The sequence below is a fragment of the Telmatherina bonti genome (assembly GCF_933228915.1).
Source record: "Telmatherina bonti genome assembly, chromosome: 9".
Classification (NCBI taxonomy): domain Eukaryota; kingdom Metazoa; phylum Chordata; class Actinopteri; order Atheriniformes; family Telmatherinidae; genus Telmatherina; species Telmatherina bonti.
In genome coordinates this window covers 29,312,295-29,338,625 of record NC_136627.1, presented here as the reverse complement: position 1 = coordinate 29,338,625, position 26,331 = coordinate 29,312,295, and the positions used below count along the sequence as shown (strand labels likewise).

The 26,331-nt window shown below is 36.3% G+C and overlaps 2 protein-coding genes across 2 annotated transcripts in view; one reads left to right on the top strand and one right to left on the bottom strand.

Annotated features, from left to right (window-relative positions):
- The window catches only part of chrna10a (cholinergic receptor, nicotinic, alpha 10a), a gene marked incomplete at both ends in the record, with an annotated part of 208,196 nt that overhangs the window by 74,644 nt on the left and 107,221 nt on the right, over positions 1-26,331 (bottom strand). The gene's annotated exons all lie outside the window — the stretch shown is intronic.
- LOC306760673 (protein sel-1 homolog 3) overlaps positions 1-26,331 on the top strand; it is a gene marked incomplete at both ends in the record, with an annotated part of 159,208 nt that overhangs the window by 31,247 nt on the left and 101,630 nt on the right. The window lies entirely within an intron of this gene.

Below are 26,331 nucleotides of genomic sequence, written 5' to 3'. Positions count from 1 at the left end.
TGATTGGCACATTCTGGCTTGTCTGGAGGCTAAAATGAGCAATGTCACATATTTTGTTAGCATGAAATGAAAGCATTAATTTAACAGAAGACCTGACAGAACAGGTTTCCTACAGGCGAATTAATACAAAATGATCATATTCTCCCTCATAATCAATATTGGTATGTGACAGTGGTCCCCCATTCTTCATTGCTCCAGTTGTCTGGAGAGAATGATATGTGGCCCTTTCCTGCTAAAGGACCCTCACAGCGACTTGGAGATGGAAATGACATTTTTAACTATGGGCCTGGGAAGCTATTGATTATAGTGCCATTTCTGGGGCTTCAGTTTCCATGCCCTGAAAGCCTTTTCCAGCCATGTACACCTGCTGGTTTCTAACAGAGATGCCACAAATGTAGGAAATGCTGCAAGTCTTATTAGATACGTATATGGTATGTTTACACACACACACACACACACACACACACACACACACACACACACACTCTCTCTCTCTCTCTCTCTCTCTCTCTATATATATATATATATATATATATATATATATATATATATATATAATCTGATTGACCATGAATTTCATAGAGAGGGTGGGCACAAAGACCCACGAACAAGCAACATTTAAAGATAGCTGCTGAAAAGGTTGAGAATAGGAGCACAAAGATTGAAACTCAGTGCTTTTTGATATTTATGGGGTCCAGACTTCAGGCATTCGCTGCAAAGGTTTCTCAACTAAGTATCAAAATTAAAACTGCAATTTATAGTAATTTTGATTGTCAAATTTAGCCCCTGAAATGAAGACATTTTGCATGAAAGCGGTTTCAGTTTTCATTAAACCTCTTGACTTACATCTGAAAGTTTTTACTTTATGCACCATAAAAAAACGTTATTGTTCAAACATTTCTGAGCTTATCTGTACATAACATGGTGAAACCAGTGATTTACCTTAAACAGTAAATATGCACAATGCTTATCTCTGTATGTCTTTTCTAGTTCATTATTTCAGGCAGTGTTAAATAAATCTGGCTGCCTTCCTCTCACTTTTTTCATATTACCTGATACATGGGCTCGTGGTATGCCACTACTGCCACATAAAAACATGTCAGAAGAAACAACAGACACATGTGAGATGATCTATTTGTGCATGGATATTTTTGGTGTGTGGCTCTTGAAGAAAAAAATGTTAGTAGACATCCCAGTCTGCAGAGAAGCAACAGCTCCAAACAGAACAGCGCCCTTAATGTGACTACCCACTGCCACATTTATTATTCTTTTGACTTGCTAAAGTGGAGAGAATACATTTTAAATAAACCATCATGTCATCAAAAAAAATCACATCAGAAATCAGATTTAAGCCTTTTCTTAAAAAGTCATCATGCATTTACATAGTAAAATCTGTCAGGGCAACTAGTCTGTATTCATTCAGGCCCTTGGTGTGTATGGTTTTGAAATTGGGATTATGGCATCCCACTGGAGCAGAGCCAGAAGTCCAGAAGGCCATGAAACAGTCTGGCATAAACCCCTCTTAGCTGAGTGGAGTGTTGTTTGAATACCCTGCATCTGAAACTGTCAGGAGCACAGACTTTTTGTGGATTGACTCTTTTCAGGATGGGGGTCACCAGCTGTTCATCTGTAGTGAGAGCTTGGAGAGAGAAACGGGGGTCTGGGAATGACCAGTTGGTTGTCATGCTTCAGCTGTTAACCAGCCTAAGAAGTTGTAAGTTTTCTGTGCTAGAGAGGCCGGTTAGGCAGTAAATCTATGGTTAACCTCTGCTTTTATGTTTACAGATTCTAGTTTCTGCTCCACCTTAGGAAATGATGGGAGTGACACAACAAAAAGAATAAAGCAAGAGAAATAATGAAATATTAAAACAAATGTATAAAACAATAAATAAAAACATAAATGAGGAAATATATAGACTTATACACATTATTTAAATGTTTTCATATGTTAATTTTTGCATAATTTCATTTTTTTATTTTTGTTTTCCCTATTAATTTCTGTTCTTTTCCCCGAATATTTCTTCGTTTTCTTCCCTAAATATTTCCTCATACATTTCTCTTTATATTTCTCAATGCATTTCCTTTTATATTTCCCTATTCTTTTCCTTATATATTTATATGCAAGCTGTCAATCATCTACTTGGGGGTGGGTCCTGTCTACTGAGAAGTCAGTTGTGGCTCAAGTGGCGGCTCACTGTGCTCTGAACCAATGAGATTTCAGTATGAGTGTGCTGTGTGCAGTATTCTAATGGCATAAGATTTATTTAACTGTAATTTTCTCCTGTTATCTGCTTATGAAACTATGTCAGGCTAATTGTAAGTGAAGTAGTTGCTTATGTTACTCCTATAAGATCTGTAATGCCTTGTTTAAGATTTTGGTCTGACTTGTGTATGACAGTGCTCTGCTGCACTTCCACTCATCGAAATATTGATGATGATTATGAATATTGATGATTGCATGCAGTCATGAATGCACAGTCATTCTGATCAGATCCGTGCACGCTGCTTATCAAATCTTTGCTTTAATCACGGTTACCTTTTTGCAGTTTGATTACGCAGCCATGAAAGTTCTACTTTTTCAATTAAAACCAGGTCCCTTCCACTTCCCAGACTCCATCATGTTCTGGTGATGTTAAAAGTTGACAGGCTGAATGTGATTATAAGAAGAGCAGCTGCCGTATGAAAAACAAAACTTTATTATTATTTTTTTTTTTTTTATTGCCCTGAACAATAACACTGACAGCAAAATGCATTGCAATTGACTGAAATTTTTGTTTTCTCCTTTAAACTTTTGTTCCAACTTTTTACTGGACATCTGCTGCATCTGAGAAGCCTTTAAGCCCAATTTACCGTGCTCATCAGTCTCTTAGGGATTTCACATATTGACCTCTCAGAGGCTTGCAATATTAACAGATTTGAACTTACTATCAAGTCATGGTTTACGTTATACATACTCTGAGGTCAGTGTATCCAAGTGGTTTCATTCCAGTCTTAATGCGATGTGGAGAGGAGATGTATATATTATTGTTTGGCCAAAAACTAAAGACTCAGCTGTTCAAGGAGCATTTCAGCATGTGGCTTAACTTTTTGTCAGAATGAGTTAAAAAGATTTATGCAGCTCTTTGGCACAACACAGCTCTGAATAAGCTGCACAAACTTGTGCTTAAGATAATATTGTGTGATGAAATTGTGATTTTTGTAATTAAACAAAAGGGATTATAGGGAGGGGAAGGGGTCATGCACACACACAAACGCACAAACACAGACACAAAGCATTGACTAGCACTGCACAGCAGCACCTGTGTGTGACTCAATCTGACTACCACATTATTATGATTCTCACCACACCCTCATACACTCAAGATGTAAAAAAAAAAAAAAAAAAAAAAAAAAAAAAGATGTAAGTCTGGAGCTTGGGTGACTCATAAGTAATTTGTATTTAGTTTGCCAAATAATTGACTTCTGTCCTTTTTCAGCTGACCAGCAAAATAAACATTACTGATTATTCAGCATTTTCAACTGAGGCCACCAGGTAATGAAGAAAACATTAGTTTATATCATTTGTTAACCAAGTTGTGTTGTAACTTGTGCGTAACAAGTTAACCAAATTTTCAGCCGCCACCCCTTCTCAGATCTTTTGCAGACATTATTTTCTGCCCGTTATGCAGCATTGCATTGCACGCTCTGAGCAAACAAGTATTTCTGTTGGAGTTAGTCCAAAACACAAATAAAATAAAACATAGAGTTTACATATCAAGTTTCTCAGCAGGATTCTCTGTGATCTTAGGGCAATTGTATAATTGCTTACAGAACCGTCCATTTTCATTGCTCATTAACTGTCTAATTACTCCCCAACTGTCTTTGTTTCAAATAATGACCTAGTGACTACGGGGGCAAGTCTTCCAGCTGGTATCTGAAAACAAGCTATTAATCCTTTGTCACAGCATTACTTTGAACTCATTAACATTAACGGCCTGTTCAAGTCTTACCAAAAGCTGAGCTTTGCTTTCAATAAGGGCCTGAAATTCAGTGTGTCACTCACAATGATGCAGACATCTAAGGATTTAGTTCCTATGATGCAAGAACTTTCCCAAACACATTAAAAGAGATATAATTGAATAATATTTAATCAATAGAGGCAACATTACAGATGTATTGCAAGATGGCCTGACTTCCTTCTCGGTAATGCTCTCCAGGACAATGGACTCTCCTTGTTCTTTTCTGTACTGGGCTTTCGTCACATTTCTTATATAAAGTGGGAGTTTAAGAGTGGGGAAGCAAGCCAAAGAAAGTGAAACAGTGATTTAGCTTAAATAGAATGAAATAAAACAATATAGTACTGTATACAGTTTAGAGAAATCTTAAAGTTGAATTTAAAATTCAAAATTAAATCTAAAGTACAAATAATAAGAATACATCCAGATTATTTTTGCTGATAAAGTCACAAATAATAACCCCACACTGATTATGAAAACCTTAATGTCAAGCAGACAAATTACCCACTACTTGGAAAAATGATTTACAGGACCTGATGTATATTGTTCCATATTCATAGACTTGACTTTTCACAGGGACCATAATTAAATTCAATTATAAGTATTTATACCATTTGCTAATGTGAAAGTTGATCTGTTATTTTTCCTTAAAATATTGGATTTTACTGATCCCCTGTAGTGTGTTAATTTTTTTTATTCTGAGCATTTTCCTAAGAAAAATTACATTTTAAATGTACACATGACTTTTCTTTTGCTACGTTTTGCAAACCTGGCCCATTTTCCCTGCATTACTAACAAGGAGTCAGATGGTGCTGCAGCAGAGCCTCTTAAAAATGAGAAACACTGACCCATCAACAAAACAAAACCATAACTGCATAGAAATAAAACAAATTCCCACTCCAAAGTTCTCCCTACAACCCTGTTTCATCAGCAAAATATTCACTTCCTCAAGTTTGTTGCCTATCCCAAACACATCAAAATAAAGTAGATGCAGCGAGCAGTGTCTCTGCAAAATAACACCACACAAAAAGCCTCCAATGAGTACAAAATATGATGAAGAAAGAATAGCTCAGTGTGAATATTTCGTTCTCATAGGAATAATCCTCTATGTCTCGATTTAAGCTTATGTTAAGATGCATTAACGTCCGCTAGATGCACCTCATGAAATGGAACTTGCGCAATCTTTTAAGGAGGTGCCTTTTAATGAAGTGCTTCATTCTTTTTCTTTGTAAACTGAGTTTTAAACAAAGCTTTCTATCCAAATAGGATTAAAAATAAGTCATTATCTCAACTATCTGACATTTTCACAGAGAGAGAGATTATGTTGGTGTACTAGACTAATCCATTTGTGATGATTCGAAGAAATATGATTCCAAAGCACAGGGCAATAAAAACACACATTGTCATATTAAAATGGCAATACACCAGCATTGCTCATGCATGGACGATCAGTTCACAAAACAAGCAATGAGCAGGCTTTAACTTCAAAACTTATAATGAAACAAATATAACTAAAATCTAAACAATACTGAAGCTGGGAGGATTTGTCCTATCTAAAAGAAAAAAGTTTTAATTTCTGGCAATAACAAGATTAAGATTAAAGTGGGCTCAAAAGTAAGTGGTTACTGTTTTACGCTTGATGTCATTGGTCAAAATGGACCCCTGGACACCTGAGGAGGGGCTACTCATAGTCTGTATGTGTGATTATGTGAATGAGTGATTGTGACTTGTCTCATTATTAATTTCACACTTTCAGCCTTTGTCAGGCTTGATATAAGATCAACTGGATGCAGTGATGGATTTTCCTTCATCTGACGTCATCTTGCATCTGGTTCTGATCTACTGAGACATCCCAGTACAAAACAACTCTGCACTGGGATGCCCCCTTGGATCCAGCTGTTGAGATGTTGGTAGAGAAGATGATAATAGCTAAGCTTTCACCTATGTTGAAAAATAAATCCCCTGCCCATCACTCCACACCCCTCCTGAACACTGACAGCCTCGCGTAACTACTTCAGTAACAAACTTCTGCATTGAAAGCATGCAGGTCCTTCATTCCTGCATGTTGGCTGAAAACCAGTAGACCACAAGATCTCAGTAAAATCCAGTTTCCAATTTATTAATGTACATACTTAATTTTCTTATTATTTTTAGATATTAACAAGTTGATTTCTGTGTGGAGTTCTCCCTGTGTATGCAGCTTCTTTCCCAGCTTCCTCCCAGTCAGAACACATGCATGTTGGCCTGATTCGATAATATAAATAATTATAAATTCTTGCTGGAAGTGAGTGTGATGCTGATTGAATGTTTATCTTTCTGTGTTGGTTCTGTGAAGGGTTAGGAACAGCTATAGTTCCCTGAAAGCCCAGCATTTGAGTAATCCCTTGTTTTGGAAAATGTTTTTTTGTTTCTTGTTTTTTTTTATCCTTATTATCCTGTTATGCTGTTTAAATGATGGGTTTTTTTTTTTTGGTTTTCTTTTTTAAAGTTCTCAGCTTCCATTGAACAAATAAGGGGAATGTGAACAAAGTAATTGCAAGAAATGTCTACTACCAAGCATGCTCATATTATGTGACAACTTAAAAGTGAACAGGATTGAATATAGTAAAGAACGTATTGACTGGAAAATGGATCTGCAAAAAAACTGGCTGAACAGAAAAAAATACAGAGTGGCTGTAAAATGAAACCATAAATTAGATGTAGTCCTATAGATTAAAACTTAAACAGTTGCAGGAAATGATATTAGCTGTGACTCAAACCTACATTTGCTGTTTACTGTTGAATAGAAATGCTCTTTGGTTTCCTTACTGGTAACCAGTTGATGGTCTGTTTTACTTTTACCAAACTATTATAGTGATAAACTGCAGAAATTCAGTTGACAGAATGATAGATTTGTTTAGACTGTTATAGGAGAATTGTGGTATACAAGCACATATTTAGTCATTTTCACTGATATTACTGTGAGCATGTCAGGCTGATCAGCTGAGCGACTTCAAAAACAACTCAGCTGTGAGCAGTGAATACGACAGACACCGTCTGTGTCACTACTACTAAGAGGGATTAGGCAAATCACTGCAGCTAATCGTGCCCTGGGGACAAAATTGCGATTGCCACCTAATGTGTGGTTGAAAAATAGAATGGTGCCTTTTATATATGGGAACAGAGTTAAATGCAACAATCTGCCATTGTCGTTGTCATCTCGAGATTAAAAACCAAAAAGGAGATATTACACATGTGCTATCAGCTAAATCAAATATCCTGCCATAGATTCGGGGTTTTCAGACAAGAATTTCTGCTAGCGTATCATATTATACTATATCTAATAGTTTATTCATATTTTTGAAAGCACATTTTTGTTTGCATGTTCAGGATGATAAGAAAAGTTCAAAAAACGAAAAAATAATGCAGGTGAAAGGTTTTAGGATTTCCTTGGTGTGAAAAGCTGTATTGTCGAACTTTAAAAAATGGAATTAGTCGTAAAATGCAGAATATTGTTGAGTTTTGTCCTATTAGGGTCTGATCTCCTTAATTAAACCTGCTAGTTGAACAAGTTTTAATGGTTTCTGAGCCAAATCATCAAGAAAAAGCAAGATGAGAGTTAAAACCGTTTTTGAAGTACTGCACCTCCTGCTTGTGTAGCATCACCTGTGCTGGCAGTGATCAAGTGTCCCCCAGAAAGTCGGTGGACTTAAACTTGTGCGGCATCTGTGTAAAGCCGGTAACAGCGTCACTGCCGTGTGCTCTTCGTAGGTATCGCACACCTCTTCTGGACCTGATGTGCTTCCCTGCTTGCAGTGTAGTTATGCAGAAGTACTCCCTTGTGATTGGTTTGTTATGTTGTGTTTCCTGATTTCTTGAGCTTCTCTCTGAATTGGTGCGCTAACCTCAGATGAGAAGCAGCAACATGCCGAGCACATTTCACAAGCTTCAGCTGGGACGGCCCTACCATTCACAGATGCTGTGTGAGTATAAATCCAGCTGAAAGGACAAACTGAAACCCCAAAGTTGCCCAAGAAATTAAGAAGTACCCTCAGGGGTGCCAGAAAAAATGACTGCTTTGTTTTTTGGTGAACAGCCCACAACCTCTATGAAACTGAGTGTTTGAGCTGCAGCTGGAGGCTGTCCTAAAGACTGCCTCATGTTAGAAAAAATAAATAAAAAAAAGGAAAAAGGAAAAATAAGATGTTTATGGTGTTAAGCTCAACTGGTCAAGCAGCTGTCTCATATACATATTTGCTGCATGTTACGCCCTCTGTGCCTCTCTTTCTTGTCCAGTAGCTTTCTCATAAAGACCTCGACTACACATAAAGTGAAAAATGGAAAACAAATTAAATAAAAGAGAACATATCTTCATGAAAGGGATACTCTCCTACTGAACTGTTGATATGTTGTACATCTACCAGATGAAGGAGCACAACCCCTTGAGGTTATATAGTAAAACACAGAATTCAGAAAGAAAAAAAGAAAAACACAGAATCTGAGTAAAATAAAAGGGGGGCATGTAAATGCAGTCAAAAATGTTTGTGGTTGCTCCACATTTCTTTCACAGCTAAATGGAATGACATTCACTGCTCAAGTGTGTAAAACTAACAAGTTTGTCCCCTTTTGGCTACGCTATTCAAAGGTGATGATTCAACATGGCAGCCTTCTGTTTGATGTGCCGCCCCCTATGAGTTTATAAATGACTTATTCTAAGCTATGAGAACATTTCATTTGGATGTGATTGCGATTTGACTTCAGTAAAATGCGTACTTATGAAGGCAGTATTTGATTTTTGCTTATAAAAAAGCAAATAAATCATACACTGCACCTCTAAGTAAATGGTTTCATTAACAACATTAAATTTCTTTTATTTCTTCAGAGAAACATGAGTCTGTCTGATAGAAAAAAAATGGATATATTTTGATAATCTTGTTTAAGATAATCTTCTTAAACCAGTTTTTGGCAAATACTAAATTTTCCATTCTCATAAAAAATTACATAAAAATTTTATCATTATTTTTTTAATGAACTTTTTAAGTTATGAGCTGAACTAACAGACTTGTGAAATAAATAATAAAATAAAGAATAATGCTTGAGAACCAAGAGAAGCCTCTCATATCCATGGGCTCCACTTGGAAGAGTAAATATGTTCAGCAAAAGACAACAACCAGACCATTATTCTGCTGTCAGGATGTTGGACAGGTTGAAAAAAAAAAAGAAAAGTTTCAGAGCAACTTCATTGAATTCTCATGCAGATTTGTTGCATTACTTAAAGATGAAAAGGTTTTTCTGTGCTTGCATAGCAACCACTGGAGAACTGCCATGTGTGAGATGATAATCACCATGTCCTTGTGTCCTCTGTTTTTGTTTCGTGTTGATCATTAAAGCTGCTTAGTATGGGGCCGGGCCACAGCTGTACACATGTAGCTGTATGCAGGGATCCTGTCATGTCTCCACCTTGACATATAAGCTCTGTTGGTGCCAGATGAGCTCTCACTGAAAGCTGCATGTAGGCTGGAAAATCCTCATGGGTTCACCTGTCAGCCTGTGTTTCTCTTTGCCTTCTAAAGCAAAGCTGACACGTCCTCTGTCCCTTTCCACTACACTGTGCTATCACTCTATTGTCTGTCCTTTACTTACTCACTGATTCCCTGACTTCTATTACCAGTACGGGGCTAATGATGCACCTATCTTGTTGGGGCTGATGCTTTTCAAGAAACCAGCTCTCCTATTTTTTTTCTCTCTGTTCTTAGTTCCCCTTAAAGTGGTCTACTTCCAAAAGCAACTTCATGAGTTGTTTGTTTATGCATGCGGTAATAAACTATAATATATTTACAGAAGACATCCTTTTCTTAATCTTACTTAGTCTCTTTCTTTTTTTCTTTTCTTCCTTCCTCAGATAATGTTTTCTTGCACTTCTGTACTGAATCATGCATGGTTTGTATGAGCTAATGCTAACTTTATATTCATTTGTTAGCGTGGAGAGTGAAACTCTGCTGCAATGTTACACAGCATCCCAGATGAAAAAGTTGAATAGTGTAGTTCCTCAGCCTCACGACTGCTGGGCAGGGATCGCTCCAGAAAAGTGCAGGGTACATGTCACTGTGCCATAAAACGAGTTCATAATGACCAGTTTTAAGTCAAAAATTTACCTAGCGCATCTTTACCACATTTGTCTTCCACTTCTGGATATATTTCTGAAAGTCTGGATTTGAACAGGTGAAAAACCTTGAATTGAATGAGACCCAGATGAACAAACAATGTGGCATCCAATCTTATTATACAAGCCCACTGCTTGCCAGCTAGTTGCATGGCCACTTCTCTTTCTCACAGATTCCTCATTTTACAATTGAATGATTACTTAGTGAGAAAATTAAATTGTAATTTCTTCAAGTTATACCTCTTTAAATGGGAATACTAGAAAGCAAACATTGCCAGCGTTGTTCTAGAGCAGGAGTGTCAAACTGCAGTCCTCGAGGGCCGGTATCCGGCAGGTTTTTGTTGTTTTCCTGCACCAACACACCTGACTCAAATCAAATGGATCCAACAGCTTCTTGTCAGCCTATTTATTCTGTTCAGTCAGGAGTGTTGGAGCATGGAGACAACAAAAAACCTGCAGGATACGGTCCCCTGAGGACTGGAGTCTGACACCTGTGTTCTATGGGAACATGAGGGAAATTAGAGAAGGACTTTGTTATAAAATGTCATATTTGAAAATAGCGGAAGAAATGAGATGTGGGAACGTCAAAGGTGGAATCTTTTGTTTTTTTTTGTCCAAACTAGTTTACAAAAGAATGATCTGATTGTTGAAGTTCTTTAGCATGGTTAAAAGCATAGCATGCAACAGTATGAAAACTTGTGACAATGACATTAACTCTGTGAAAGAAGTCACATGAGTAGTATTTCTATCCTGCTACCTATAAGAGTGTCGTATGCATGTTGATGAACATGAAGTTCTTTGTTCTGAACTGTCTCATGAACTTAATTTTTGTCCTTTTCTTTCTGTATTCTGCAGTGATTCAGATGGCTTTTAAAATGAAGAATCTCCTGTATTTTTTCTTAACCCTTTGTTTAGTCTTTCCAGGGAGCTGGTATTGTGATAAAAGGAAGTAGCCAGTTCATAGCTGTAGATTATTTATATGACAATGTTAAATTCAAAAGACTGAAGTTATTCTTAAGCACCACATTTTACTATAAATGAAATGTTGTTAATGTTGAAAACATTGCTCAACTAATTGTTAGTATTTACATATATGTATTTATTAATTTTATGTGTTTATAATGGGGAAAATGACTAATGTCTTTCTAATGGGTAAGAGAGGAGAGGGGTTTGGCTAATTAAGACAACTATTACAGCAATCAAAGAGTTTCTGTGATCTCTAACAGCCTTTTTGTGCATCTTTGGCATTTTGGATATGTCTTTTGCATTGATTTTCAGGCCTTTGATGTTAGTCATGATTGTTATGTTTAGCTCCCTCCATAGACTCTTGTTGGGATGCTGGTTTTGCGTTTGACAGGACCACTCTAGATTATTGACTTTATTCTCTGTTAATCTTATCTTGACCATTGCGTCTGTATGTTTCAGATCATTGTCTTGATGGAAGTTCTAGTGCTTCCCCAGGCCATTTTTCCTCCTGAAAGTGTGATGTTTTTCTCCCTTCAGCCTTTTTTTCATGAATTTGCTTTAAAGCTTTTTGTTTGCCTTATGTTGGAATCATCACTTGAAATACATTTCACAAAGTTTTGAAAACATTTTTTAAGGTTTTTGCTCATTCCTACAGATTTGTCATATTTTATACATCATCTGTTGCATCACATCCCAAACATGTTCTGTTGTTTTCAGATCAGACTTGGTCATAAAATATCCCCATGCTCTTAGAAAGCATCACGTTTTGTCATGTTTTGCTAAGAATGACTTAGATATTTCTTCTATTGTCTAAAATTTAGTTTGGCTTTACTTCATTAGAGACTGTTATTTGAGCCAAGTTTCATAAAATGTTTTTCAGCATAATGACATAATCATTAGTCAACTTAGGTTTTTCACCATGCTGTGATTAATTGATCTTCTGCTGAATTTATATTAGAATAAAACACATTTAGGAATGTCATTTATTATCTAAACATAGTAGAAGTCTAAAACTTCAAGCAAAAATATGAATATAATTAATAATACTGATTTTTCTTTTTAAGTTATATAGTTTAAAAAAGAAAAAAGCATGAAAAATGTATTGTTTTCATACACAATGCACTTTGCTTGTTTGTATAATAAAGTCAAACATGCACTGATGCCTGTCCTTTAAGCAAAGACTGATTAATGAATCATATACTAATACTCATTCTGTATGTGTTTATATTTTTGAATTTGTTAGCTTTATGCACCCTAACCTTACAGGTGAACATCAACTCAAGCACATTTTCCAGACTCAGTGTATATTGCAAACTATTCACATTTTGTGGAAAAGTCAGTCCAAGCTGGTTCATTTATTGCAGCTGCTTAGAGGCTTTATTAACACAGCGTTTAAACAATTGTTTGAGTAGCCAAATAATTACTTTACAATAATGAATATTTAGGGAAATATGCAACAAAGAATATTTTTACCTTTCTACATTAAAATAGAAGTTTCAGGTGAACCATTTTCCTACTTCTCTTATGCTTATAACAAATTTGTATTCAATTTGCTATCAGAAGCTAATGGCATGTTGCATCAGTGTAAACTCTAAAGGTGATTGGTATTCTGTGTGGACTTGTGTCTCATGTAAAACCTGATCTGCAGATGGGCCAAGAGAAATTTAGCGAAGAACAAAGAAGACTTTTAAATAAGTGAGAGCTTGAAATGTGGAAACACATCACCAAATCCAGCCATTTGGACTGGGATTGCAGAGAGGTGAGTGCTGAGGTCCTGGCCATTTGGAAAACTGACAGCACAATCGGGCCTGTGTTAATCACATCTGATTGTCTCATTAATCAAAGGAAGCACTACGGCTAAATGTTATGCTTCTGTCCACCAATGCATTAGTACATTGCTGTTATTAATTTGGCTTAACCCTCAGTCAAACTTATTTCATTGAACCAAAGTTTGCCACACGTTTTATTTTTAGAAAAATACCATTTTCAAGTTGAAAAAAGTAAGAATATTCCTGTATCCTCTGACTTCTGAAGCAGATAACCAATATTCTACCCATGTTTTTTTGTCTTTTCTCTCTGAGAAACTGTGACTGAAATAACCAAGGTGGAAGTCACGTATACAGATCTGTTTGTCTGTCCGTCTTTTAGCAACATAACTCAAAAAGCTATTGATGGATTTTGATTGAATCACTGGTAAATCTTTCCTATAAGGGGATAAAGATAATTTTGCATTAGAGCTTCGAACTCAACTTATGCTTGTTGACTGTATGTCAAACAGTAAGAAACCAGTCTGAGAGATGTGTCTTGTTTATCTGTCTGTGAATGTCCATGGTTTATTGAAACACATGCCCTGTTTTGTTAGTGTAATAAGTTGTCTGACCTGTCTGTCTATGGCCCCAACACCCAAAGGATTACCAGCCAATGAATTAAAACTAAATTTTTTCTCACCTTAAAAACAAATGTTGACCATTTTGTAGTTAAATGTTTTTTCTGCTTTTGCTTTTGTAGGAGTTTTTGTACACAACACAAACTCAGCACCCACTTGTGATAAAATATTCTCAAGTAGCAAAATGTTACAGTGCATGTGAAGCCACTGAATGTAATGTAAAAATGGCATATCTTTTGCTTGCCGTGTTAATGAAAAAAACCTGTACATTTTTTAAGCTGTATAACTTGTGCTTTACTTTTTTTATTTGAAATACAAAATACATGCAGCCATCATTAAAGGCTGCACAACAGTGTTTTAAACCTCATCTCTTTTTACCAGTATAACGTCATGTAACTACCATGACATCTCAGTTTTCAGCAGGACTGGGGTTATGAACTGTGGTAGTTCGGTTATATGGAACTGGAAAATGTTTGTCTGTGGGACTTGATATCACACAAGAACATAAATTCTTTTGAGAAAATTAATTTGTGAAATTAATGATCACCAATCACTACACTGCAGTGTGACATGGCTGTTTTAGTGTTTATTTTTAACACCAAACCCGCACTGTTCTGCTATCTTTCTCCCACTGTCTTGCACATAATGCACTTTATTATGTTATTAGAGAATAGCAAACGATGGGTTGCCTTCAGCCTGTGTTGACAGCTCTTGACAGAGAAGTGAGGTTAAACCGGGGACAAACACACAGTGAAGACTCTGCGATGAGAGCCGGCTTGCTACCAGATATGACTGCATGACAAAAATTTATTTGCAACATTCATATTCAGTCTTGCATCATTGCAGCAGTCCATTTGATAAATGCCTTGTGCTTAGCTTTGTGTTTAAATTGCTGTGAATTGAATTTAAGGACAATGTGTGATTTGCATAGAATCAAGATTAAAAATACTCTAATTTAATGTGCAGAATTTCAAAATAAAAAAAAAAATAAATAAAAAAAGCTGTGCATATGAGTTTAACTGACTTTCTGCAACCTTCAAGTTGAAGCCATAAATGCCAGCTAACTGTCACTCCTGTCAGCACAGCCCGAGAGGTGGACGAGACATGTCATCCCGGCAAAATTTAAAATGTGTTTTGAGGCCCCCTAGTTGAGTGCCTGCCATTCTTTCTCATCCCCAGGCAGATTTAATGCCCAACACTACTCCCGAGAGCAATGAGCCCACCCCAGCACATATAAAGGGGTATATATTTCTCTCTCTGTCTCCATGAGTCTCTCTCCCTGTCTATGTGAAGTGACCCAGGTGGGGTTATTGTAGAGCTGAACCTTGGATTTCCTTCTAAACATCTCCATAGGCCAGTGGTTTGACCTCTTTTCTTGCTGTTGAAGACATACAGGGAATTGTATTTTAAGAGTTTGGCACTGTGGCATACAAACCAGAGCAAAGAATACAATACTAACACAAAACAATATGAGAATAGTAAAATAGTAAACTACGCAAGGTGTAAACAGTTTGACTCAAATATAAGCTGCGACAGAGATGTAAATGTTAAGTCTTAGTCTTAGAAGCAGTTTCAGCTTTCCTAACCATAATTTTGAGGTGTTGCAAAGGAGCTGTAAAAGTCTAGTTATCAACCAGCCATCCACTCATAAATAATTACAAACAACTGATTAATAAAACTGGGTTTCAGTTGAAAAACTAGTGTTCCCAAATCTAAGGTGCTGGGTGTGTCTTTGAAACAGTTGGATTGACAGATCCTACATTAACTGAACTGCTAAATGTGGAATTACTAATGTACGCTGAAGATTGGAAGATGACGTTTTTGGTCACTTTCCAGATTCGTAAAAAATTAGAAACTCTAGTCTCTTCCATTAGATTCGCAAAAATAAATTAGATTAAGATTCTCTTAGATTAGATTCTTGCGACGGCTAAATTTTAAGGAGGATTTGGCCGAGATAACTGCATGCTGATGTGAGAGAGAGACTCAGTCCAGGTGGCTCAGTGAAGCAACTGTGTATCTTTAATATCTGTTCATATCATGTCTGGTCAAGGCTTTTAAAAGCACCACATCAAAAAGAGGTAGGTGTAAGTAATGTCAGCTCACCATCATGGTATGTATACAAAAAATAAGGTTCCTAGTACGTCCACTGACCACAACTACACCTGAAATTATATTATCTCAGTAGTTTTGCATCCTTCAAACCTTCACTATGTGCAGCTGGCTGTTCACAAAATAATTCAAGTGTCAGGTGTTAACTTAGGTTAATTTGCACATAGTTCTGTAACAGTATGGTACACGACTATTAACTTGACTTTTCAATCCACATGCGCAGATCTGCTTCATTGAGCTGGTGTTGTACCAGATCAATGCTATGCTGCATATCGGCTTTAATCTCCACGAAATTAATCCAATTTATCCTTCTCTTGGCTCTCTTCAATTTAAATAGACAGCATAACACTTCAGCAAATTCTGCATTTCAAAGCTAGTTAGTAGTCTGAGGTCAATGCAAAGCAGACCTATTTATAATTCCAGTGTTGGATTTGCTTTTCCTTGTTTTGTTGAATCCAGCATTTTTATACCTGCCCTGAAAATCTGAAAAAAAAAAAAAAAAAGATTAAAAATAAAACACAGTTTAAACATTTGAATAGTTTTTGGAAATTATTATCTGACACATGTGAAATGTGTTAATGCAAATCTCTGTATGCTTCCTACTGACTTTGAAATTCTGTTGACCTTCCTGGAAATACTTACAACATAAGTAACTCTGCCCCTTTTAAATAAGAAAAAGAACAAAAAAAAAAAAAAAAAAAAAACGTTTTTGTGATCAGGATCAATGATATTTTTTAGATACAGCAGTTTGGCAGTATTTTGAAATTTTCAATTTAATTTTTTTTTTGTTTAATCTTTATTTTATCTTAAATATGTACACTGCACAAAAAATAAAAAGGAACACTAAAGTAACACATTTTTTATCTTAATGAATAAAATTTTTTTTTATCAAATACTTTGTTCTTTCCATAGCTGAATGTGCTGACAACAAAATCACACAAAAATTATCAATAAAAATCAAATGTATCAACCCATGGAGGTCTGGATTTGGAGTTATATTTAAAATTTAAGTGGAAAAACAAACTACAGGCTGATCCAACTTTGATGTAATGTCCATTAAACAAGTCAAAATGAGGCTCAGTAGTGTGTGGCCTCCGCGTGCCTGTATGACCTCCTTGTAACGCCTGGGCATGCTCCTGATGAGGCGGCGGATGCAGGCAGTAGAACGTTCTCTTGGAGTTACATTGTGTTGTTTTAGTGTTCCCTTTATTGTTTGAGCAGCGTATAACCTTTTCTATGACTACTCTTAACTTGTTTGTCAAAGAATATAAAAACTGAAAACCCACGAATTTGTTTCAAATCATTTCATGCAATAACATTTAATTAGCAGGAACCATTTGAATTTTATGGTTGTAAGTCAATTTCATTTTTCAAATTAGCAAAACAGTACATGTACACAAGTACAATCAGTGTTCTTCATTCCAGGAATTGCAGCTTCGTAGGACTGTCATTCAGGACACAATGACCAGCAATAAAAAAAAACTAGTTGTATATAGTTGTGTGCAATTCCAACAGCTTATTGCTGTTTATCAATCAAATATGAACATTTCATTCCAAAGGAATTTGTTAACAGTGGGCACATTTTCAATATGCCCCCTGCATGTGTGAATAAGTGACTGTTTGCAGGCTACATTTTCTTTCCTTATATGACAAGTGATCATATTTTCTGGAAGTGGACAAAAGTGTCCTGGGGGAAAAATATCATTATGAAAACACCTGATTTCAGTCAGAATAAACATCTCTCCTGCTGCTTCTGTGTGGTTATATTTTGAACTGAATATGAGTGGGGGTACATTTCATCGACTCACTGATTGTACTCATTCAATTTGCAGCAATCAAACAAAAGGCTCAGCTGTGAGCTTCAGTGACTGTGTGGATGCTTTGCTTGTTGCACCAACGGGGGTTGATGGGACTCATGTCTACCTGGCTGTGTCTTGGAGATGATGTGATTGCTGCTGATGATATGTGGTAATGGCTGTGAATAGCTTTGTCTGCTGACATTCTATCCTGCCCTTCAGCCTGTAGTGGGGAATCTCATTCCGTAAATACCTTCAGAAAGTTATTCTAAAACATCGGGTCTCATTTCAGCCATCTGACTAAGTCGCATTCCCACAAAGCTTTGTGTGTGATTTCATAATGAGAGCTTCCAGTGCTGATCCCAGATCACCTTTGGCATTTCTGCCACAGTTATTTTGTGTTTGATCATAAATAACTGCTGCGAACTTACTTTATATTCTTAGAGCAAACAAGCCTCTGGACTGTATACAGCTGATGATCGATTGGGCAGCCATCTAATAGTTTGCAAATATACAGTATTCAAATGAATGAGACTGTGCAACAGCCTGGAGCAAAACAGAGGCAATGATTTATGTCTGGTGGTACATCGACTGCTATACAGCCCATTTCTCACCTTTCCATAACATTACCTATTATGGTTCACTTGATTCACTAGTATGTAAAAGGTAGCATGAGTAGAAGTGCAATACTGTACACCTGAATATAGTAAAAAGAAAGAAATCTGAGCAGGAAGAGCAAAATGTTTAAAGACAGGCTAAAATAAATGTTGGTGTTTGTGTAAAGGTGGAGTAACTGATTTTACAGCCAGGAAATTACTGAAAACATGTTTTTTGTTAGTTAATTATCTCTACCAAAGTTACAGTACGATTAGGTATTTATTTTTCACTTTTAGTGCAGATGGATAGCTTCAGATTGAAAAAAGGCATTTTAATTATTATAATGTATGAATATATATATATATATATATATATATATATATATATATATATATATATATATATATATATATATATCTATACAGTACTTTCTCGGAGGTTGTGTTGTCAATGTACTTTTAATTTAGACTTTTGTATTCTTAATTATTAATCAAATATTCACAATTGACACTTAATATTGACTTAATATTTTACCATATAAAATATGATTTGTGAATGAATAATCGTCCGAAGTGGCTAAACTTTTCTCACAGGTAAAGACAAGTGATGTAACTTGTTGAAGCTCAGACTCTGAATCTGTGTACTTCTACCAGAGGAGAGTGGAAAAGATCTTCCATCTATAAGGCATTCAGTGGATGGCCAGGGTGAAGGCATTAAGGCAATGGGGACCTCTGCACCCACACAGCCTCCATTGCAGGCCCAAATCAATCTATTTTGTGTGATACTTGGAGTATAGTTGCCTGTTAAATAGCCAAGCCAAAGACACTGGCTTAACTGTAAGCCCACCACCTTGTAGCAACAACTGTAAAACCCTGCCTGTTAGCAAACCACCTGCCCTTTGTGTTGGGGAATGACAACAAAAAGAGGCCCAAGTAACAGGCAGCCATGTGCCTTGGTGTACCACTCACTGTAGCTCTGAGAGCTGTGTGTATGTGCAGTGTGCAAGTTTTAAACCTGCATCACTTTTGCATCAGTTATTTACTCTGTAATGTTTTTTTTAACAGCAGTTACTACATTTTTTTTTTTTTTTTTAACATGATCCGTGATCTGTTCCAACAGGTCAAAAGTTGCATCACCATGTTGCAGCATGCACTCTATTGAAGAATATCCAGTACCTTTTTTTTCTGGTAGAGGCAAAACAGTATAACAACTAACAATATAGTGTTTACTGGAACTGCTATTTATTATTACCCAATTACACAGAGTTCATGTAAGTATTACACATGAACAGTGGCCGTGCATTAAAAGTGAACTTTCATTTTGTCTCAAGGTAGAAGATTAGTTGTCATTTTACCTCTATACCAATATATACAGATAAATGTTATGTTGTTTCTTATCAGTCTATAGCATATTAAAAAAATAAATTTCATAGTGTTGAATTTTTCAAGAATGATGTGATTTGTGATATATTAAGAAATACTCAAATATATATTTTAGAACTATACAAAAAAGCAGAATTTTGTCAAAGGAGAATCTGCTTTTCTTTTTTCAAGTTCAAATATTTGCTGTGAAAAAACTAGAAACCAAGCAGTCCAAGCAGGCAATCAGTCGAACATACTTTAAATAGTTTTTTTCATACAATTTTGCAACTCAAAGTGCTTTGCAAAAATAACAGAATAAGATAAAAAAAAAAAAAAGTTTCTTTGTCAGCCTATTTCACTCTTTCTCTCTCTCTCTCTCTCTCTCACACACACACACACACACACACACACACACACACACACACACACACCTGATTTGATGCCACAGTATAAAAGTTTTGCACTCTTATTATTGGGCATGCTGATTTTAACCTTAAAGTTTGGATATATTGTAAAAACTTAGTCACATTTAAAACTATCTAAGAACATGTTTTTTCTTTAAAAAGAAATAGGATTGCATTTTTGTATCATGTATAATGTGAACGATCAGTATCATCACTGTATCAGACAAGCTCACACTGTTTGTGGCCAGATACAGGCTTAGCAAGGTGTTTTTTTCTTTTAAGATTCAGCTAAATCATCAGCTAAATTTAAAAAAAAAAAAAATCATGTTTTCAGTTTAGCTAAAACATTGTGTAACCTTGATGTATGTTATGACTAGCTTTAATGAGTCACAGTCATTCTTGCATGTGAAAAACTATGTGAGTCATCTTAGTTTGATTATGCAGCTCCTTCAATGATACAAAAACTTTGGCATCATTACAGGTGGGTACATTCAGTCTAAATTGCATGTTCATTGTTAACACAATTCATTAACTAATCCATTAACCACAATGTCAGATCTTTATGTAATTATATAGTCAGTGTTTATTTGTGATTATTCTTGTTATTGAATCTTTGCTAACGTTATAATTTAGTGTGTGCTTTAGAAATATCACTTACCTTTGTTATTGATCATTATGCCAGAATTTTGTGTGGCTTAGTTGTGAACAACTGAATAATTACAAAGTAACATCGGCATATAGAGATGTACACCGTTGGAAAATGGAAATGTCAAGCAGACTGCATTAGTGAGTGTAACTGAGATTAAATTGTGTTTTGATCTATGAGAGAGACATATCAGGAGCAGGATCATGCAGTACAACACAGGTTGACCATTTTCAGTACTTTTTTTTGTTTTCTGGTTAAACTAATTATGATATTTGAGATCACACCAAGCAGGACACTGAGGCTTATTATCCATGCAATTAGTCTGTCAAGAAAAAACCCACAAAGAAATCCTTTATAGTTCAGAGATAGTTTAGTGAATAAAAATGAATAATGAGGCTTATGTGTATTTTAAAAGTCGGCAACGAGCTTTGCTATGGTGAGTTTCTGTTTTATTTCCCCTTTGCTGACACATCTTCCCTGAAGTTGCTGCTTTCTTTATTTTACCTTTACCTTGTCCTGTCCAGCATCATGGCAGCAGAGTGATGATCTGGCTGCCACGTTGTGTCAAACAAATTTGTTTACTAAGGGGAGTTTTCTGGATTTAAGCTTCCTCCTGAAACTTTAGTATTGTACTTTTTCTTTTTTAACTTTATTTCTGAACTTACATACAGCATTTATGCTGGAGACAAAGAAAGGAAGTGTGAGTACAGGGTAGAAGGCAAAGAGATGAAAAGGGAATGCAAGCCAGATGGAAAACAACCACTACAACTTCACAGTAGAACAGAACAGACTGCAGATAAACTTTGGTTTTGTATTGTACTTCTATAATGCTTTTCCAGTCACATGTTGACCACTCAAAGAACTTTTACACTAAGCCACATTCATTCAAAGACAGAAACTCATATAGCTCATTCATTTGTTGTATGCTCTGTGTTTTTTCCTATCATACACCTTCATATCCTGAGAGATACATCGGGGAAGCTATCTTACCCAAGGACACTTCTGTTTGTCGTCAGCCTAGAACCAATTGGTAGACGACTACTCTTCCTCCTCAGCTACTGCTGCCCAGGCAGATGCTGCTAGCACTGTATTCAACTCCATTCTTGGCTCTGATGTGATGGAAACAGAAGTTGTTTTGAATTAATCAATAAAAAAAAAAATTCTTATTAGCTGTTTGTCTCATCTTTCCCCCCAGCAGTTCTTGATTGTCTCTGGTGAGGAGTGGGATACTTTATTTTTTAAAGTCTGGTTTATGTGGATGTTGTGTGATTCTAGCAGATTAGCTTGGTAGGAATGCACCACCACTAGCAGTCGCTACTTAGCACAAAACCAGCCAAGAATTAGCTTCTTGCTGAAAGTTAAACACCATAATTGGTATTTGACTTAAGTTAAAGATGGACAACATCTCTGTCAAAGGCCATGCAGTTTTCTGTCTTCATATTTTACTCTTATATGAGCTGATTTCTTGTTTCACCAGCATAAGCTGACATGGCGGCAAACCCCAGTGAGAAGTGAATCTGTTTTAAGACTAACAATTTCAAGTTCCTACCTAATGGTACTTGTGTTTTGAATCGTGTTTCGGGTTACTAGACACAAGTTATTTCTATTGTTTGGTGTAACATTTTTTACACTACCCTTGCACTCTGGTCCTGCAGCCAATTGCAACTTGAGATTGATGTTGTTGTTCAGCTTGGAGGACTGCTTGTTTTGATTACACTTTGGTGTTTGCTTGTTGTCTCCCTTTACACGACTGGAAAGAGGTGTTTGCGTTTTAACACTCCGTTTATGAGTTATAGATCCAGAAAGTTCAGCTCAAGTAATATTTTGAAGGAAATTCACTGGATTTCATGCTTAGGAGAGAAAGGCCTGGATGTCCATGTAGTAAAATTTGCTCTCATTGAAGGTGAAATACATTTACTGCTTCCAGTTTATGCCAAGATAAAGCTAAGTGTCATGTTTTTATTTGATAGTATATTAATATTTAATTTAATTATTTTTACTTCAAATCTTAAAGTTTGACAACTTCTGCTTCTTACAGATTTAACAGTAAATGCCCTAAAAACGACGTAAAACTGACCTTTAGTTAAAATTATTCTGTTAATCGAGCATTATGTCATTTTTCAGATTTTAACACTTTTTGTGGTCTGTGCCTGCTTCATATTAATATTAATACCACATCTAATGTAGCATTTCTGTCCATTATTCAAGAGTGTTATCACATCAATAATTTCCCAGTTGACTTCCAAGGAGAAAATCATCTGCTTTTTAAATTTGACAAGAGAAAACATGAGAAATTTACAAGCAGAGGGAACAGAACCCTCAAAACAAGATAGGCGTTTGATATGGGCTTCAGGCTGGAGCCATGCTGCCACCAGAATACTATATAAGCATCATGCTGTTGTTTCTTTAGTGCCTGCATTTCACTTTGCAATGCTCTGTTAGACAAAATGTCCATCTGCTAATATATTCAAAATGCTCCGTGTAGGTTATTAACATGCCCTTGGCAAAAAGGGATTTGCTCTGTGGGGCAAGCATTTCCATAAATTGCAGCAGAGGCAGTTTTATTACAGGTTGTAAATAGAAGTCCAGCCATATTTTATGACAACCATCACTAACTCATTCTGATTCTTATTACTTCTCTGTTCTTTGACTTGTGGGGCCATTCACAGACACATTCTGTGCACAAGTTTATGCGGTATAAAGGATTGATTGTAAAGGAATTTATTCTTAATGTGATTTTGCTGTCAGCTTCAGCCGCACTTCTGATTTCAGCTACTGTTTATACTGTAACAAGCCCTGCCTGTTTCTGAATGGGTTCATATGAAATTTACACATGAATTCTTTGACAGGAAGTTTGCTGTTTATCACATTTTCATAGAAGTAGTGTGCATAGCAGCTTTGATGAGTTTTCAAACCCATTTACTTTTTCAGTTTGACTGCAATAATCAATAGTCCTGTGTTTTAAAGGAAAAGTTAGTACCAACACACAGTATTGTGTTGTAATGTTTGATGTTGTAATTTTAACCTTTAGACCTTAATAGAAAATCAAACAGGCGTGTATTTATTATGCTCCGATTGCTTGTCCTCCCAGTTTTCAGGCATTTTACAGCTTTAGACACGTACATACACTGCAAATATACTTAGCAGTTTTTTTTTTTTTTTTTTTTAGAAGTTATCCTATTTTCTAGTCTGGCCTGTTTACTTTGTCGAATTGGCTGACAAAGCCATAATCAGCTTATGATCTCTAACATTTGGTAGCCAGGAGCCATACTGGGAGTATTTCTCTTATTAATCTATATTGCTTTTTTCTCTCTTCCTCTCCAAACATAATGTAAGCAGATAATAGGAGTCTGGCATGAATGCCCTAACTCTGATGTGTTAAACTATGTCAGCACTGCTGTTATTAAAATTCTTAGCTGCTCTTCATTTGTTTTTATATTTTTGGCTGTTGTTTTACGTTTCTTGTGTTTAAATTGGCTAAATAAATGAACTGGCTTTACTTAAAAATTCAGGGGAAGGACATCATTCTGCTGCTGACCAAAGCCAGGTCCTGTCACTGATCATTTGGTTGTTGTTGCTCTGATTCTGGTTAATTGTAATTAGAATGTTTATTATTACCCAGAGGGCAATGGAGGAGAAATAATAATTTCAAGGCAGCACAACAGTCATTTCAAGAGCAAAAAACAACTAAATCTATCCTGTAATAGACTTCCAACTACACCCATGTTCTGTTCGGGACACACATGGGCGGAGTGAATGGGGATGGATGGCTGGATTAGGAATGCCGGCAGCGAGTAGATTATCCAGTATCTGGGCAGGCAGATGCGCAGAGGAGAAAATGGCTACACAAAGAGCCAGATCTCCATCAGGGGATCAATTCATGATGCTTAGTCTGTCACTTCCTGTGAAAAAGCAAATTTCATGGTCTGTTTTCAAGAGGCTGTTGTCAGAAACAAAAAAAAAAAAAAAAAAAAAAAGAAACATCAAGACGATGGTTTCTCTCTCTGTCTGGGTCTTTCCCTCTGCTTCATCTCCATTTGAATGCTTTTTCTCCACCCTCACTATCAGAGGTGCTTTAGTAAAATGTGCACTCAAACGTATGCACATGCAGTTATTCTTAAGACACACAACCACATGCATGCAGTAACCTATATTTGCTGAGTATGTTGAATGCCTGTGTGTAAATTTTTTAAGAGGTTTAGCCAGCAAGAGCTGGAATGAGCATTGCTGTTGGCTGAGTTTCCCTGCCTGGGGCCTCTTGCCTCGCTCCCACATTTTGCCCAGTGGAGTTTCATCCTTATCGCTGTCCTGCACCCCATCACTGTTGAAGCTGGGCTCCTCTCCTGCTTGACCACATTTATCCAGGGGGCTCTTGTCTGGGGGTGATAAGCTGACAGACTTACCAGTATGGATGTAGGGGTTCCCTTATCCTCTTCTTCTCTCAACTCTTCCTCTTTACCACTCCCATAGTGGTGGGAAGTGTTTTTATGAAAGTAATCAACAATACTTCTGTACATTTTTTATTTTTTATTATTTTGTTTTTTACATAGTCTTTCACACATAGCACAAGATCTCCTATCGTCCTTCTTATCTAGCCTCTTTCTCACCTTTTCTTTTTTCACTGCATCCAATCAACAGAAGTGAAATGTAATAAAAGCTTTTGGATGGATAAGTTTATTGAGCTCATTGGGATTTGAGCTAAAACATTAAGAAAGCTATTTCCAGGTACACTTCACCTGAATGCGTCAGTGTGAACTAATTTTATACAAGTCAGTGGACATCACAGCCTTTTCTTTCCTTTTGCATCCTGATGACTAGGTTATTTTTCTATTTCTGATGTCTTTTAAAACATTTATCACTTATTTCCAAATACACATATTTGCTGTGTCATTTGTCTTCCATTTAAATGTTGTATGATAGCCTTCAGTCCTTAGATCAACTTAGACTTTGTCAATTCATAACACTACTAGAGTTATTTAGTTCAGTAATATAATCAACCTATTGCCAAGTATTAGAATAATAGCAGTTACAGTTATGGTTAACCCTCTGGATATTGCTGTTCATCATAGGTTAATGAAGAAATATAACTTTAACACTCCAGTGATCAGAACAAGTAGGTTCTGTGGTAGGTTTGTAATTCTAATAGTACAGCTTAATCCATACTACATTCTATCTTCCATGATTGTGAGGCGTTTTCTTCTATTAACTGCTTCTATCACAGCTATTTGTTTAGCCTTGCCAAAATCATATAAATTTTAGACAGAGGTATCATTCAAGGCTTTTTCTTATATATATGCAAGAACATTCTCTGAATTTTACTATGTACCACAGAACATTTCTGGCTACTCATAAAAACTCATGCATGGAAATCTAAACACACAACAAAATACTTTGCAGCATTTTAAGTTTAAATTCACCCCATCTGATCCAGATTCACTTTGGGATTTTGGATCTCGGTTAACAGGGAACAGTTATTCTTTGTGCCTATATGCTCTAACTGGTAACAACCCACAAGAGGCAAACATTGTGCTTATTTGTCAATGGAAAATGTGTATTGCCAACATATACTGCTAGTGGCATCTTGGTAGAAATGTACTTCCCTGTCCTCATGTAGGCAGTTTAATTATAGTTCTTGGTGTTTTTGCAGATCAAGAAAGAAAGGCAAGACAGCAGCGAAGGGAAAGGTAGGCGGCAAACCAGTAAAGTCTGCTTGGCTTCAGAATATTAATTTGCGCTCAGTATTAAACATTATGATTTTGATTGTAGGTTTCCTCAGAAGCAGCAATTAGGACATTAAAGCCATAGTGTGTGTGGGTACAGTATGTTCACACTGCCAGCTCATGAAGTGTCTGTTTTATGAACTTGGGAGCACAATGACCTTGGAGGTCGGAGAAATCTGACAGATATCTTGAAAGACAATTTGTTTATA